Source organism: Lygodium microphyllum, chromosome 1 (assembly GCF_053477565.2).
Source record: "Lygodium microphyllum isolate KBCC chromosome 1, Lygodium_microphyllum_v1.1.10, whole genome shotgun sequence".
Lineage (NCBI taxonomy): Eukaryota > Viridiplantae > Streptophyta > Polypodiopsida > Schizaeales > Lygodiaceae > Lygodium > Lygodium microphyllum.
The window spans coordinates 136521269-136536461 of record NC_141135.1 but is presented as its reverse complement, the minus strand read 5'-3'; positions in this window follow the sequence as shown (position 1 = coordinate 136536461).

Sequence of the window (15193 nt, the reverse complement as noted above, 5' to 3'; positions counted from 1 at the left end):
GCCCCCTTTTATACCTTTGCTTATCCCCCCCCCCACAAAACCTTATTTCGGGCTCCCTCCTAGCCCTAGTTCTTGTGGACTTGCTAAAACACCCCTCTGCCCCGGAAATCCAAAGCCCTTTCATGTGGTCTTCATATAACACTCCCCATACACGAGATTCCCTCATAAGGGCTCCATAAGCCCCCTTTCCCCCCCCCTGACATTTGACTTGAAGGGTCTTCATGTGTCTCTTTTAAGCCCTTCTTTCTCCCCCCCCCCCACATGCGAGATCCCCTCCTAAGGGCTCTTTTAGCCCACACACAAAAAAAATCCACTATTAAGGGGTCTTTTACACCTTTTATTTTCCCCTTTTCTTATGAGTCTTTAAAAGGCCAGTAAGCCCTTTTCCGTGGCTTTAATGGCCTTACTCACGGAGGGTTTTAAAACACCCCCTTCCTGGGATTTAAACCCTTCCCGTGGGTTTCTTTCCTCCTCCAGGGAAGTATCCCTTCAAAGAGCTTCTACGAAAGGAAGGAAAAGAAAACTCATAAAGGATGGTGAAAATTCAAAAGCGAGTTCGCAAAGCCGCATCCAAGAGGGAAAGGCTGCATTCTCGATGGCTCCTAAGAAAGCCCAAGGCGCAGCCTCCAAGAGGACTGTCTCCTAACATCCACGTGGACATCTCACCCCAAGTCCTGGTTTTCCTTCCTAATTTTTATTTTTATGTTGTTATAATTTTACATGCGTGGATGATTTTTGGAGATAGGATGCATTCTCCGTCTTAAATATTTTGGTTAATTTAAAAGAAATAGCTTACGACGGATAAGTTCGGTCATTAGTATTTCCAATAAATCGAACAAAAATAAAGTGAGCAGAAAATTGATATGCATTTCTAGCAAGTAATTTTTTGTGCATTTCAATGAACTGAACTTAGATTAATGTCCATATTTACAAAACGGAATTAAGATAGTGCACTTCGTTTAGGCATGGAAGTATAAATTGCATGTCGCATTATTAGGACATATCTTCTTCGCAATAATTCATTACGGAAAGTGCTAGAAATCCATAGGAAAGTGCAAGGCATGAAATGATTCTTAAGTTGAATAACTCTAGTCAATTGGTATAAATATCGTTTTTCAATTGCATAATTATTAGAAAAGGCTGCATGTTTTAGCATGAATCTTATTCGTAAGTTATAGGATGATTAATTGGAATTAGGTTATAACCTAACCTAGGCTTGATCTTAAACCGAAAAAGTTAAGATTTGAAAGTCAAGTTATGCATAGATAATAAGTCATGTGGTTATGGAAATGATAGAGTAATTATCTTCAAAAGTAGATAGGTTAAATTGGCATAAACCTAAACACCTAAACCCGTGGAGTACTCTTTTTAGAAAGAGTTAATTCAATTCTAAAGAACTAACTAGGATTTAATACGTGACCTAGTCGCACGTATTGCTAAAACTAAAACTTACCCTAAATGCTTGCCCACATTCACAGAATGTAGGGACAACGAAACATACTTGAGAAGTGATCTAGGGCTTTTTCCTAGGAATCTCTCGCTAAAAAAAAGAGATGGAACTTGGAAATGACAACGTCAACCTAATGTAATCATGAATAGATTGTTTTGTGACTCCATTCGAAGGGTAAATAGTCCCATAGTTTGATGCGACACTTGTGCAACAAGTGCAGAGTTGTATGATCATGTGATTGGATCACAAGGGAATGGCCAATTCCTCAGAATGAGGTTGGCAGATTCTTACGCAAGTTATCTTGCAAGAGGATGAATAATCATTCTAATATAGCATCTTTCTAGGATAAAGATAATTGTTTGAAGCAAAGGACAAGTCAGTCAATTGGAATAACATATGAACTTAAGGTATTGACCGAGTCGGGTTAATAGGGTACGGCCCTAACCCTGGATATAGGGAATCTTGCCAAACCACAATTGATCTCGAATCGACTGCTGGATGCATTCGGAAAGAAGGATTCGCTCCTTAGCAGTTGGCCAATAATAAACGACCAATGAAAATGTTGTTGCTTGTTACAGATTTAAGAGCATTGTTTTGCTTTGTTTGATCAAAGAATTAAAGGATAAATGGATATCTAATGCTTCGGATTGAAGGCCTGAAGCAAGAGGCAGCTTCAATTATCCCCGACTACCTGCCTGACCCTAACCAAGGGGGTTGTGAACCGCGCCGGGAAGGTGGACCGAACCCGCCACAAGAGGTCTCTCCGTTAAGCGCCACTTGGAGCAGAAGGACGCTTTGGTGCCAGGGGGCTCTAGCCATAGATCCCTCACCTTTTGGGCCCTGCACAAGAGGCTAACGTAACTCAGGATTGGATCTCGAGGCCCGCATACTAGTCTACGGGCGGAATCTTGGATTAGTGATCCTTGCGGATTGCTGGATAGCCTTCAGGCGGATTGTGGATAAAAGCGTACGAGCTCAACTTTATGTATTTCAAATATAAATATGATAACCTCTTAAAAAGGAACTTGTTTGATATTGTTTTTCTATGTCAAGTGATATGATTACATGAAGGAACTAGTGCCTAACGGGCTAATTAAGGAAGTTGATTGATACATGTCCAACTAAATGTGTTAGGTAATAAAATAATTAAAACAACTTGAGGAAAGTGCGGTGGATGTGGCCATATGTCCGTCCTACGGATGGGTGGTCCCGGTTGGCTGGGAACTTTTCTCAATCATGATGGACAGTAGGATGGTCGTTCAAAGAATTCGAACAACAAGAGCGTTGATGTCACAACTCTATAGAAACAGAATTTGTATCCTTTTTCATTAATTTGTCTATATAATGATTTATTAAATTTATTTCCTTTGCACTTATTAGATATAAAGAAAAGTACATTGGAGCTGGCCATTGATGAGTGGTCACAGGTTATGGTTGACCCACGCGGTGGGTTAGAGAAAAGATAGTTCACACTTCCACCTATATGGGCCGATTGGGCGCCTGTGACTAGAACTCATGCATATCAGGGTTAGACTCGCACACAGAAAGGATTGATGCCTTGAAGTGTGGGCTAGATCCACCAGAACAGACAGCTACAATCAACAAGATGGCATGATCATGAAATGCTTGTATAATGTGCATGTGTGGGCTGAAAGCTTGAAATGCACATTTCTTTGCATAGGAAAGTCACATGAAGATTCGGATACCATTTTTGCGATGTACACGGAAAAAGCTTTCATATGACACTCATATTGGGGGGGTCCCTAAATTTTAGGAGATCTCTAAATTTTAGGAGGTCCCTAAATTTTAGGAGCCTCGAATTAGCCTAAAAATGCTAGTCTTAAAAAATAGGGATGTCATTCTAAAAATAGTAAGTTCTGTACTCTGACTGTGCTTACTAAATTTGGTTGTTTCTATTCTTGATAGTATTCAACCCAAAAATGAAGGCCATAGAGAAGAGACAAGTAAGACACTTGTTACACAAGTTTCCAAGTGTCCCACCACTTGTCACATCTCATGACATGTGGCTGGACACTTGTCTTGTGCTACTCCACTTTCCCGTTTTGTACTAGCTCTTCCCTCTCCTATAAATAAGAGCTCGTTTTTCTTCATTCAGCATCATTTTTCTTTGCTGTAAACTCATGTACAGCACCCACAGATAGCCAGAAACTGGCCCCATCCATCCCCATCATCATCCCCCACTTCTCCATTATCAAATTCCTCCATATTCCCTCTTCTATCACTGCTGTTTTACAGGACAACAAGCCTGTAAATTCATTACAGCACCTCCTTTTCAAGGTCTTTCTTCCATTTTAGCAACAAGAAGCCAACCCTATCCATGTACTACTGATCAACGATGGAGAAAGGCTGATTTTCCCTTTTTCTTCTCTCATACTGTAAAGAAATCAGTTCTTATCATTGCATAATAGATAATGCGTGTGTGTTTGTACATCTTTGCATGATCTTGTGAGAGTGAGAATTACTCTCAGGTTGATTATAACTGAGCTCTTCCCTAAGGGACTTGGGTTGAGCATAAATACATTCCTTCAGGGGGTGTTGCCCATCTTCAACCCTCAATCTTGTCTCCATTACTTTTACATTTTCATGGCTATAATTTTGTGAGTAATTTTTATTTTAAGCTTTAAGTGTTCATTCTCTTTTATATTAAATCTCGAAAACAAGTGAATATCATAATTGTTAAGCATACTACGTTGTTCGGGGCGTTTACAGTGGTATCAGAGCTTTGGCTCGGTCCTCACCCCAACACTAGTAGTGCTTACAATTATAAGTTTGTTTGTTTTCAGCCCTTGCATTGAGTGCTTGAGATTTTTTTTTTCTTAAGAGTCTCAATGGATCAGTCGAGTGCTATCCTTCAAGCCATTCAAAGTCTTAGAGAGGAGAATCAGCAAATTCATGACCAACTTCTCAAACTAGAAAAAGTTGAGAATCCCAAAGAATTCAAGGAAAGAAGCCCATCTGCTTCAAGGAGACAAAGCCATACCAATGAAAGGAGCCGATCAAAAAGTCCAACTACTTCTAAGAGGCAGTCTCATTCTACTTCAAGACAAAGAAAGAGATCACATCGAAGCTCATCCTCTTCTTCAAAGTCATCTAGCGCCTACTCTGATGGACCCTCTTCTAGTAACGAAGAGTCACACCCTTCTCGTGAAAGACCTCATCATCGTCAAAGACGTCGACATTCTTCACCCTCGTCTTCATCTTCATTCCCATCAAGCACTTCATCATCTTCAACCTCAAGATCCGGGCATGGACGAAGGCATAAGAAGAAGAAGAAGACTAAGTCACTATCTCAACTTGAAAAGAAGATCAAGTTTAGTATGTATGATGGTTCCCGAAATCCTGATCTTCTTCTGAATTTTATTCGTCAATTTAAAATTTTGTATGGTCATGACAAGTATAAAGAAAAAGAAAAGATTAAGTTTGCAACTTTACATTTAACCAACTTAGCCCATACTTGGTGGATGGGGTTGGAATATGATCATGCTACCCCAAAATCATGGCGGTCCTTTGTTCACATGATACAAAGCCAATTTCTTCCTATTCATTTCAAAAGAGATGTAAAAATGGAATGGGATTAGCTTTGGCAAAGGAAAAATGAGTCACTTGGTGACTATACCAAGAGATTTTGGGAGCTACTTTTGAAGGTCCAACATTTCAAGAAGATCAGCAGTTCGGAAAAGCTTAGGAAGTTTCAAGGAGGTTTGCAATTTAAACTTCATATTACTCTTAATCATTATCATTGTTCTAGTCTCAGGGAACTCATTGACCATGCTGAGACGTGGGAAATGGAGCACAATGGCAACAAATCATTCCAAAAGAATGATAACAAGAGAGTAGCTAACGATGACGAGTATTCAGCCCCAAATGAAGGACAAAAACATTGGCAAAAGCAGCCATCAAATCAAAAGAAGATGAAGCCATATGCACCTCCTAATTCTCCTCAATTTCGCTCCAATCTATACCCACAAGCAAAGTAACTTTCCGAAGAAGAAAAGCAACGCTTCATGAAAGAAGGGAAGTGCTTTAAATGTGGACAAAAAAGCCACATAGCGAAGCAATGTCCAAACAAGGGACAAAACAAGGTTTCTGACAACAAGCCTAAGTCGCCAGTGAAAATCAATGCTATCAATGATGTAGTTGCAAACACAACTCACACTCCAGAGATGCGCAAATTATTAAAAGCTTGGGGACAGTTGCAAGGTAAGCAAGCACTATTCTTGATAGATCTTGGGGCGAATGAAAATATCATTTCCTTGCAATTAGCTAAAGAGCTTGGATTAAAGAATGAAGAGAAGGACACTCCGGCAGAAGTTCGCCAAGCTTTAAATGCTGATGAAGGTGACACAGTGAAGACTGTGATACCCTACATTGGCAAGCTCAAGTTTCAAATTCAAGGCTACAGTGACGAAGATACCTTCTGTATTGGAGACCTTGATGGTTGCGATGTGATTCTTGGCATGCCCTGGAATCATAGAGTAGATTCCACCATCTTCTCTCAGAAAAAGAAGGTAGAACTTACCAACAAAGGCAAGAAGTATGAGATCCAAGCTGGAGTTTTTGGAGACACCATACCTATGGTAAACCATATGCAAGTCTCTAGAGAAATTAAGGATTGTGTTCAATGTTGTTTGCTTTATGTCACTGATGTAAAAGATAAAATGAATGCTGAAAACCAAGAGCAACTTCAGCTCTTGGAAAAGTATAAAGATTGTTTTTCGGAAGATCTTCCTTATCAGCTTCCCCCAAAAAGGCCTGAAGACCATCATATTGATATTATCCCGGGTAGTTCTCCTCCTAATATAGCACCATACCATGTGAGCCGTCCTCAACAAGAAGAAATCAGAAAGCAAGTCAAAGACCTACTCAACCGTGGGCTAATTAGGCCAAGTAGCTCAACATTTTGTTCACCGGTTCTTCTTGTTCAAAAGAAAGATGGCACATTCAGGATGTGCATTGATTATCGAGCCCTCAACAAAATCATTATGAAGAATTGGTTTCCTATTTCCAGAATTGACGACATTTTGGATTGTCTAAGAGGCTCAAAGGTTTTCAGCCGCATTGATCTAAAGAGTGGTTATCATCAAATTAGGGTAATACCACAAGATGTACACAAAACTGCTTTCTGCACTTCATACGGTCTTTATGAATTATTGGTGGTTCCTTTCGGATTAACCAATGCACTATTCACCTTTAATCGAATGATGGAGCGCATCTTTAGAGAGCATCGACAATATGTCGATACTTTCTTTGATGATATTCTTGTCTTTAGCAAGAATGAAGAGGAGCATCATCAACACTTGGAAATCGTGCTACAATTACTTCAACAAAATCAACTCTTGGTAAATGGTAAAAAGAGTGATTTTTTCATGCATAAAATAAATTACCTTGGGCATGTCATCTCTTCTTAAGGGATTCAGATGGATCCTGAAAAGATCAGGATAATCCAAGAATGGCCTCATCTTCATGATGTACATAAGGTGCGATCGTTTCTTGGCTTATGCTCTTATTACCGCCGCTTCATCAAGCATTTTGCACATATGGCTTCTCCACTTCATGACCTTAAAAAGAAGAAGATCTCTTTCCAATGGAAGAAAAAGAGAAGGCAGCCTTCACAAGGCTAAAAACAGCACTTACTTCTGGACCTGTTCTTATCATTCCAGATCTGGTAAAACCATTTGTGGTGGAAGCAGATGCTTGCGGTGATTGTATTGGTGCAGTGCTAAATCAAGAAGGCCAGGCCGTAGCCTTTGAAAGCGGCCATCTAAATGATGTGGAGAAAATGTATGACATTTATGAAAATGAGATCTTAGCAGTGGTTCATGCTTTAAAGATATGGAAACATTATCTTTTAGGCAATGAATTGCTTATTAAAACTGATCATCAAAGCTTGAAGTATTTCAAGACTCAAAAGCATTTGCAGGAGAAACATGCAAGATGGGAAAATTTATTGTCTATGTTTCATTTTCAAATTATGTACACTCCAGGGAAACAAAATGTAGTTGCTGATGCAATTTCTAGAGTGCCTCGCATTGCAACTATTACAGTGGCTCATCATGAAGATTTTCAAACGATGAAGAATACTTATGATGAAGATACTGATTTTGCAGCAATTTGGTCAAATTTACAGCAAGGAGGTTCTCATCTAGATTATTCCATCAAAGACGGTTACCTTTTCATGAACAATCGCCTTTGTGTCACTCTTCGTGTTTGACAAAAGGTGCTTAAAGAAAGTCATGAACCCCCTTATGCAGGGCATAGAGGAGGCAGCCACTCTAAGTGCAATTGAGCGCTACTTTTATTGGCCAACATTACAAAGAGATACACATAACTTCATTGAGGCTTCTCTGGTATGCCAAAAATGCAAATATGATAGGCAAAAGATTCCAGGATTGTTGCAACCTCTTCTAGTGCCCAAAGATCCATGGGAATCTATCACAATGGATTTCATCTCAGGTATTCCAAGAATACCTCAAGGTCATGATGTGATTTGGGTCATAATTGAGGTATTCCTATGCAGGGCATAGAGGGAGGCAGCCACTCTAAGTGCAATTGAGCGCTACTTTTATTGGCCAACATTACGAAGAGATACACATAACTTCATTGAGGCTTGTCTGGTATGCCAAAAATGCAAATATGATAGGCAGAAGATTCCAGGATTGTTGCAACCTCTTCTAGTGCCCAAAGATCCATGGGAATCTATCACAATGGATTTCATCTCAGGTATTCCAAGAATACCTCAAGGTCATGATATGATTTGGGTCATAATTGAGGTATTCCTATGCAGGGCATAGAGGGAGGCAGCCACTCTAAGTGCAATTGAGCGCTACTTTTATTGGCCAACATTACGAAGAGATACACATAACTTCATTGAGGCTTGTCTGGTATGCCAAAAATGCAAATATGATAGGCAGAAGATTCCAGAATTGTTGCAACCTCTTCTAGTGCCCAAAGATCCATGGGAATCTATCACAATGGATTTCATCTCAGGTATTCCAAGAATATCTCAAGGTCATGATATGATTTGGGTCATAATTGATAGATTCAGCAAACAATCACATTTTATTCCATGTCATAAAACATTGAAATCCGCACAAGCTGCAAGACTTTTCATTTAACATATCTTCAGATTACATGGTATGCCTTTTGAGATCATTTCAGATACAGACTCCAAATTCACAAGTAACTTTTGGCATGTTTTATTTGAGAATTTGGGGACCACTTTAAAGTTCTCCTCAGCTTTTCATCCTCAAACTGACGGCCAAACAGAGGTGATGAATCTCACTCTTTTGGATATGTTGAAAGCTTATACTAGTGAACATAAGTCACAATGGGAGAAATATCTTCCATTATTGGAGTTTGCTTACAACAATAGAGTGCACTCATCCACAGGGAAAGCTCCAAATGAAATAGTACAGGGTAAAGTGATTCCTCCTCCAATTATTCGCACTAAAGATAAGATTTTTGCTGCTGATGAGTTTGCTTCAGATTTAAAAACCGCAATGGATCAAGTTTGAGCCACTATCAAAGTTGCCCAAGAGCGACAAAAGAAGCAAGCAGATAAATGAAGAAGACCTTTGACTTTTGAAAAAGGTCAATATGTCTTGCTAAAGTCTGATAAAAGCAGGCTCAAACAAGGTTTTGGTCAAAATTCATCTTTTCCAAAGCTCTCCAGTAGATACTTTGGACCCTTCAAAGTGATTGAGAAAATAAATGAAGTTTCTTATCGACTTGAGCTTCCTACTCATTGGAAAATACACAATGCTTTTCATGTAAGTTTGCTAAAACCTTACATAGGACTAGAACCAAAGGAACCCATTACTGAAGATCCCCCAGAAGTTGAAGAAACAAAGCAACTCATCCCCCACTTCTCCATGATCAAATTCCTCCATATTCCCTCTTCTATCACTGTTGTTTTACAGGACATCAAGCCTGTAAATTCCTTATAGCACCTCCTTTTCAAGCTCTTTCTTCCATTTTAGTAACAAGAAGCCAACCCTACTGCTGATTAACGATGGAGAAAGGCTGATTTCCCCTTTTTCTTCCCTCATACTGTAAAGAAATCAGTTCTTATCATTGCATAATAGATAATGCGTGTGTGTTTATACATCTTTGCATGATCTTGTGAGAGTGAGAATTACTTCTTCTCACTCTCAGGTTGATTATAACTGAGCTCTTCCCTAAGGGACTTGGGTTGAGCAGAAATACATTCCTTCAGGGGGGGGGATTGCCCATCTTCAACCCTCAATCTTGTCTCCATTACTTTTACATTTTCATGGCTGTAAATTTGTGATTAGTTTTCATTTTCAGCTTTACGTGTTCATTCTCTTTTATATTAAATCTCGAAAACAAGCAAATATCATAATTGTTAAGCATACTACGTTGTTCGGGGCGTTTACAGTTGACCTAGAGTTATAACTGATCCTGATTTACGTTGTTTAAGGGGAACAGAATCGGACTATGCTTTATGGCAGAGAGGTTGAGCTTTGCATCCCTCTCATTTCCTATTCTCCTTGAACCAAGTGCAGCGTAAATCCGCTTCTAACCTGGCGTTTCTGTGTAAAGTAGTTCTCTCGGGTTCGATGCTAGTTGCCGTTAGGAAATGACCAATAGGGAAAACCCTAATTCAGGTCGGTCCTAAGTGGGAATGGCCGAAATACTTCCGCTACGTGGTAGACACGGAAAGTCCTAGATCGCAAACCCCGTAACATTCCATGGGAGTGCCGGGCGGACCTTTCTAGACATCCTTTCCGATGGACTGCTAAGACGTGTCCTGAAGATAACAAGTGGACACGTTACACACTTGATGTAGCGTACATGATGATCTAACCTTTAGGATTGCAATAATATGGTCATTGTACCAAATATTAAGATCCACTATAGGCACTTTACTAAAATTATCAAGATTATGGTCTAAAGCGACCAAACTACCACCAATATAATGCCATCTACTATAAGCTAAGGATGAAATTTTGAGTAACAATCATATATTTACAAGCTATAGGGTCTTGATCTATCTTACATATAATTTTTCCTTCTGTCCTAGTGTCCCATCGCTCATCAACAAATTGTATAACATGATCATATGTTAGTCTCTTCACTTAAAGCATAGCCTTTGGTTTTCTTATCTTAGCATTGGAAAAGAAGTCAACAAACATATTAATAGGCATAAACAAAGTAAATTTGCTTAACCTACTTGAGATACTAGGTTTTAATGCTCTTTGTATCTCAGAAAATATTTTACATCTATAGCCCTCACTAGTAGCTAGACTTGGCAAAGGCCACTCAAATCTTGAAAAATCTTGCAAAGGAATGGGGATATTGATCCCCATTGGCAACGCTACATGGGGACAATATAAGAATGGTCATAGAAGAATATTCCATTATCTGCAAGCTTTATCTTCTTTCTACCTTTGTACATCTCTTCTCCAATCAAGCCATGCATCATATCAATCACATCAATAATAGACTTGACCGCTTGCCATTCCTCAAGATTAGAGGGATAGACATCTACAAGACAAATGATTAAATGTTATAATGGAAAAAATTAAACCAAGTTCAAGAAAGAAAGACTTTAAGAATCAAATCCTTATAATTTGATTTTTGCATTGGAAGATTTGAACTTCCAGGTTCCAAATATAGCTCTCTATGCATAAAACACATGTTGCACCAGAACCTCTTTTATGCTATTCTTATTTACTCCAAGATTGAAATCTCAGATTCTACCCTTCCAAGTAGAGATGAATGAGCTCTCATATCTTTGCCTTTTCCCACGCTTTGCCTATTGCATGGTGATCTAAGAGCCTTTACTAATGATTGTAGAAATCAATCTTCCATATTTTTTGAATGAGTTAAACACTGATATGGATGTGATTTGGGAGTTTGGAAACCTTGTTGAAGGTTGAATTTTTGTATCCATAGCACGCACGCACGCACACACACACACACACAAAGAGAGAGAGAGAGAGAGAGAGAGAGAGAGAGAGAGAGAGAAGACTAGGCTAACACAAAGGAGGGAAAAACACGAGAGGGACACAAGAAAGGAGGGAAAAAATATGTGCCAAGCTTTTTACGAATTTGAATTTAGAGTAAACCTGTCATTATCATTAATTTAGACATATTATTAAATAAAAGTGACTGGGACTATATATCATTAATGTAAAGAATGTCATAATCATGAATATAAGAGGCTAAAAATAGATATTGATAATATAAATTATTAATATTATAATATATGTATCTTTTTGTAAAATATATTTTTTCATTTTTAAAAATATTATTATAATTCTCCTAAAAGGCATTTTCGAGACCTCAAAACTCCCCTAATGAGGTATGGAATTCAAAACTCATCCTTACATAGGTATTTGTGCATATTGTGTACTTGGAAAGAATTTTTGCAAACCCTTTCCCATTTCCACCACAATCCATTCTAGAGATTTGCTTGATTATATTCACATTGATATCTCTAGACATTTTCCTCCAACAAAATCTCACTATCGGTATTTCATGACTTCTATTGATGATTTTTCAAGATACGCCACTGTTTTTCTCTTGGGACATAAATCAAAAGTTTTATTATCTTTTAAGAAATATCAAAAATTTGTAAAACTTCATACTAGTCATCTCATAAAGAAACTTCACAGTGATGATGGTGGAGAATACTATTCAAACTATTTTGATGATTATTGTAATAATCAGAATATTCATTATGAATATACAATTCTCTACTCTCCTCAAGGGAATGATATTGCTGAATGTAAAAATAGGGCTATCCTCAATGCCATGCAATATATGCTCATTCATTTTGGTTTATCTCGGTGTTTTTGGGTTGAAGTAGCCTTAACATTAGTATTTGTGCAAAATTATCTTCATATGACTGCTCCTTCTAGTTAAAATACCGATTACTACTTGGACAAGTGAAACTCCTATTTCATATTTTCAAACTTTTGGATGTATTGCTTATATTCATGTATCCAAAGGGACTCACAAAAAACTTGATTCTCCTAGTTTGAAAGTTATTTTCATTGGATATTTAAATATTTCTAAGGGATACAAGTTTTTGATCCATCCTCCAAGAAGGTAATAATAAGTCATGATGCTATTTTCAATGAGCAACTTATGGGCAGCACATGGTCTCAAGAGGATACTAGGAGGACGTGCTCACTAGAGAACATTGATGATCCAAAGTCATTACTCACTTCTTTTCCTTTTCTATATGATGGTGAACCTCCTTCATGGGATAATATTGCCTCTTCAAATCAAGATTCACAACTTGCACCTATTATTGCTAATGATAACCTTGGCATTGATATTTCAATAGACAATGAGTATGGTACCTATCATATTTATGATGCTAATATTCTTGAGAACGCTCTCAATATTTTTTAGAATCATGTCTCTTATAGTTATGCCATGTCATCTCTACAAAAGGAACAATGGTAGGAGGCCATCGAAGCTCAGTATGAATCTCTTCTCTCTAAAGGTACATGGGTTCTAATTGAGTCACCACCTCGACATATTGCTATTAAATGCAAGTGGATTTATAAGACTAAAACAAAATAAAATGGAACATTTGACAAATTCAAAGCAAGGCTAGTTGCCAAAGGTTTCTCACAAATTGCAAGAGTTTATTATCAATAAGAAACTTTCTCACATGTTATTAATATTTCCAATATTCGAGTCTTGTTAGTTTTTGTTGTTGAGTTTGATTTGGAGGTTCACCAAATGGATATGAGAACTAGTTTTCTTAATGGCAATTTAAAGCAAGAGATATACATGGAGCAACCAAATGGATTTTTGGTCAAACATAAGAAAAATCTTGCTTCGTAGACTTCATCAGGCACTCTATGGTCTCTAATAATCTTCACGAGCTTGGTATTAAAAGATTGATCTCTTCCTTACAAAACAAGGTTTTATCTCTTGTTCTTTAGATCCTACCTTATATGTCAAGCACTGTAATGATACTTTTGTTATTCTTGCTCTATGTGTGGATGATACCATACTTGTTCCTTTAAATAATCTTAACTTTAATAAGTAATGAATATTTTATCTTCTGCATTTGATATGGTGGATCTTGGAGATATACACTCATGCCTTGGTATATTTAGATTCAATGCTATCGAGAAAATGATATTTTATTACTACATTAAATAAATTTTATTGAAGATATTATTTATAAGTTTTGATTTGGGTTCTGCACATCTCGCTAGTACTCCTTGTCTTATGAGCTCTACCAAAAACTCACTTTTCACTCTACAAAATGATGGATATTAGCATTACATCAATCAAGTTATGCTAATCTTGTTGAATGTCTTCAATTTGTTAACTTAAATTCTCATCCTAAAATTCCTTTTGTTGCAAAATTTTGTGAAAAACATTTTAGTTCTCCATGCCTTCAACATTAGACTACAACTAAATGAGTTTTTAAGTATTTGAAAGGCACTAAAGATTTTGGGTCGATTTATTGGCACCAACAAAACTTTGATTCTCTACATTCACTTCAAATTCTAGGTTATACAGATGCAGATTCGGCAAGCTCTCACTTATCTATCTTTTGATTCAGCTACACATGTTGACTCCCCTTCCTCTTTGCTTCATGTAGATGACTCTATTATTGTTCTTCTATAATGCATCATCTCTCTTTCTCCCTTTCATCGTCATCATTGATCTTTGCGTGATTGGCAAGCTCCGAGGAGATATCATCATCATTGTTAAGGGCATGTCAAAATTTGCAAGCACAAGTGGTTACACTTCAACAATTCACTATGGATCAAGACAAAGCGCAACCTGAAGATGTTATTAGTTGTACGATTGATGCGACACTTGATGTACATGCTCTTAGGAAAGAAGCCAAGATAAGTAAAAGAAATTTCAAATTTCATGCTTTTAATGGGCAACGTGATGGCAAAATATTTCTTCCTTTCATCAGCCACTTTGATGACTATTTTCATAAAGAGCAATATGTTGAAAAAGATAAACTTAAATGTGTCACTAACCATCTAGCAAACAGAGCATCATTATGGTGGACTATTGTCCACAAGAGTGTTGATTGTCCCTGATGCCAGGAGGCCTATTTCACAGTGGATTCCGTGCCACAGTGGATTCCATGAGGTTTTACGGTGGATTCCGTAAACTTTGTTGATCGGGGCTCATACACAAAGTAAATTCCTTGTGCGAGAAGTTGATGGGGACGCCTATCCTTTTCAGGCGTTTCATTAATTTAGTGTGTACATGGGTGATTCCATAGCGGGTGATTCCGCAAAATACATATTAAATTAATAAACGTTTATGAGTTTAGAGTGCGCACTCGTGATAAATTAAGGTTAGGATTGATTTCTAACCAGTTGATTTATTTATGTAGCTGAAGACTGCTAGGTATTCACTTTTGTTGGTTTAATTGTATTAGTTTACTAACGATTGCGAGTGCTTCAGTTGATGTGTAGAGATAGTAGCAGTGGCGAAGGAAAGCATTGGAGGATAGCGTGTATTTGAGTTATCATTTATATTTTGATGGGCGCATACCTTAGGCATGGCGCATGTATTTTATCACGCCTATTTATTAAGGCGTTGGATATTTATTTATTATTTTTGTATGTGCATGGGCGCATGATTATGATATTTGTATTTTGACATTGTATTGGGTATGCCTAACTCTTTGGGCGCCCGCCCATTAGCTTTATTTCTATTTGGCACTAAAGCAAACTCAAAAGCCAAAAGCGTACTATT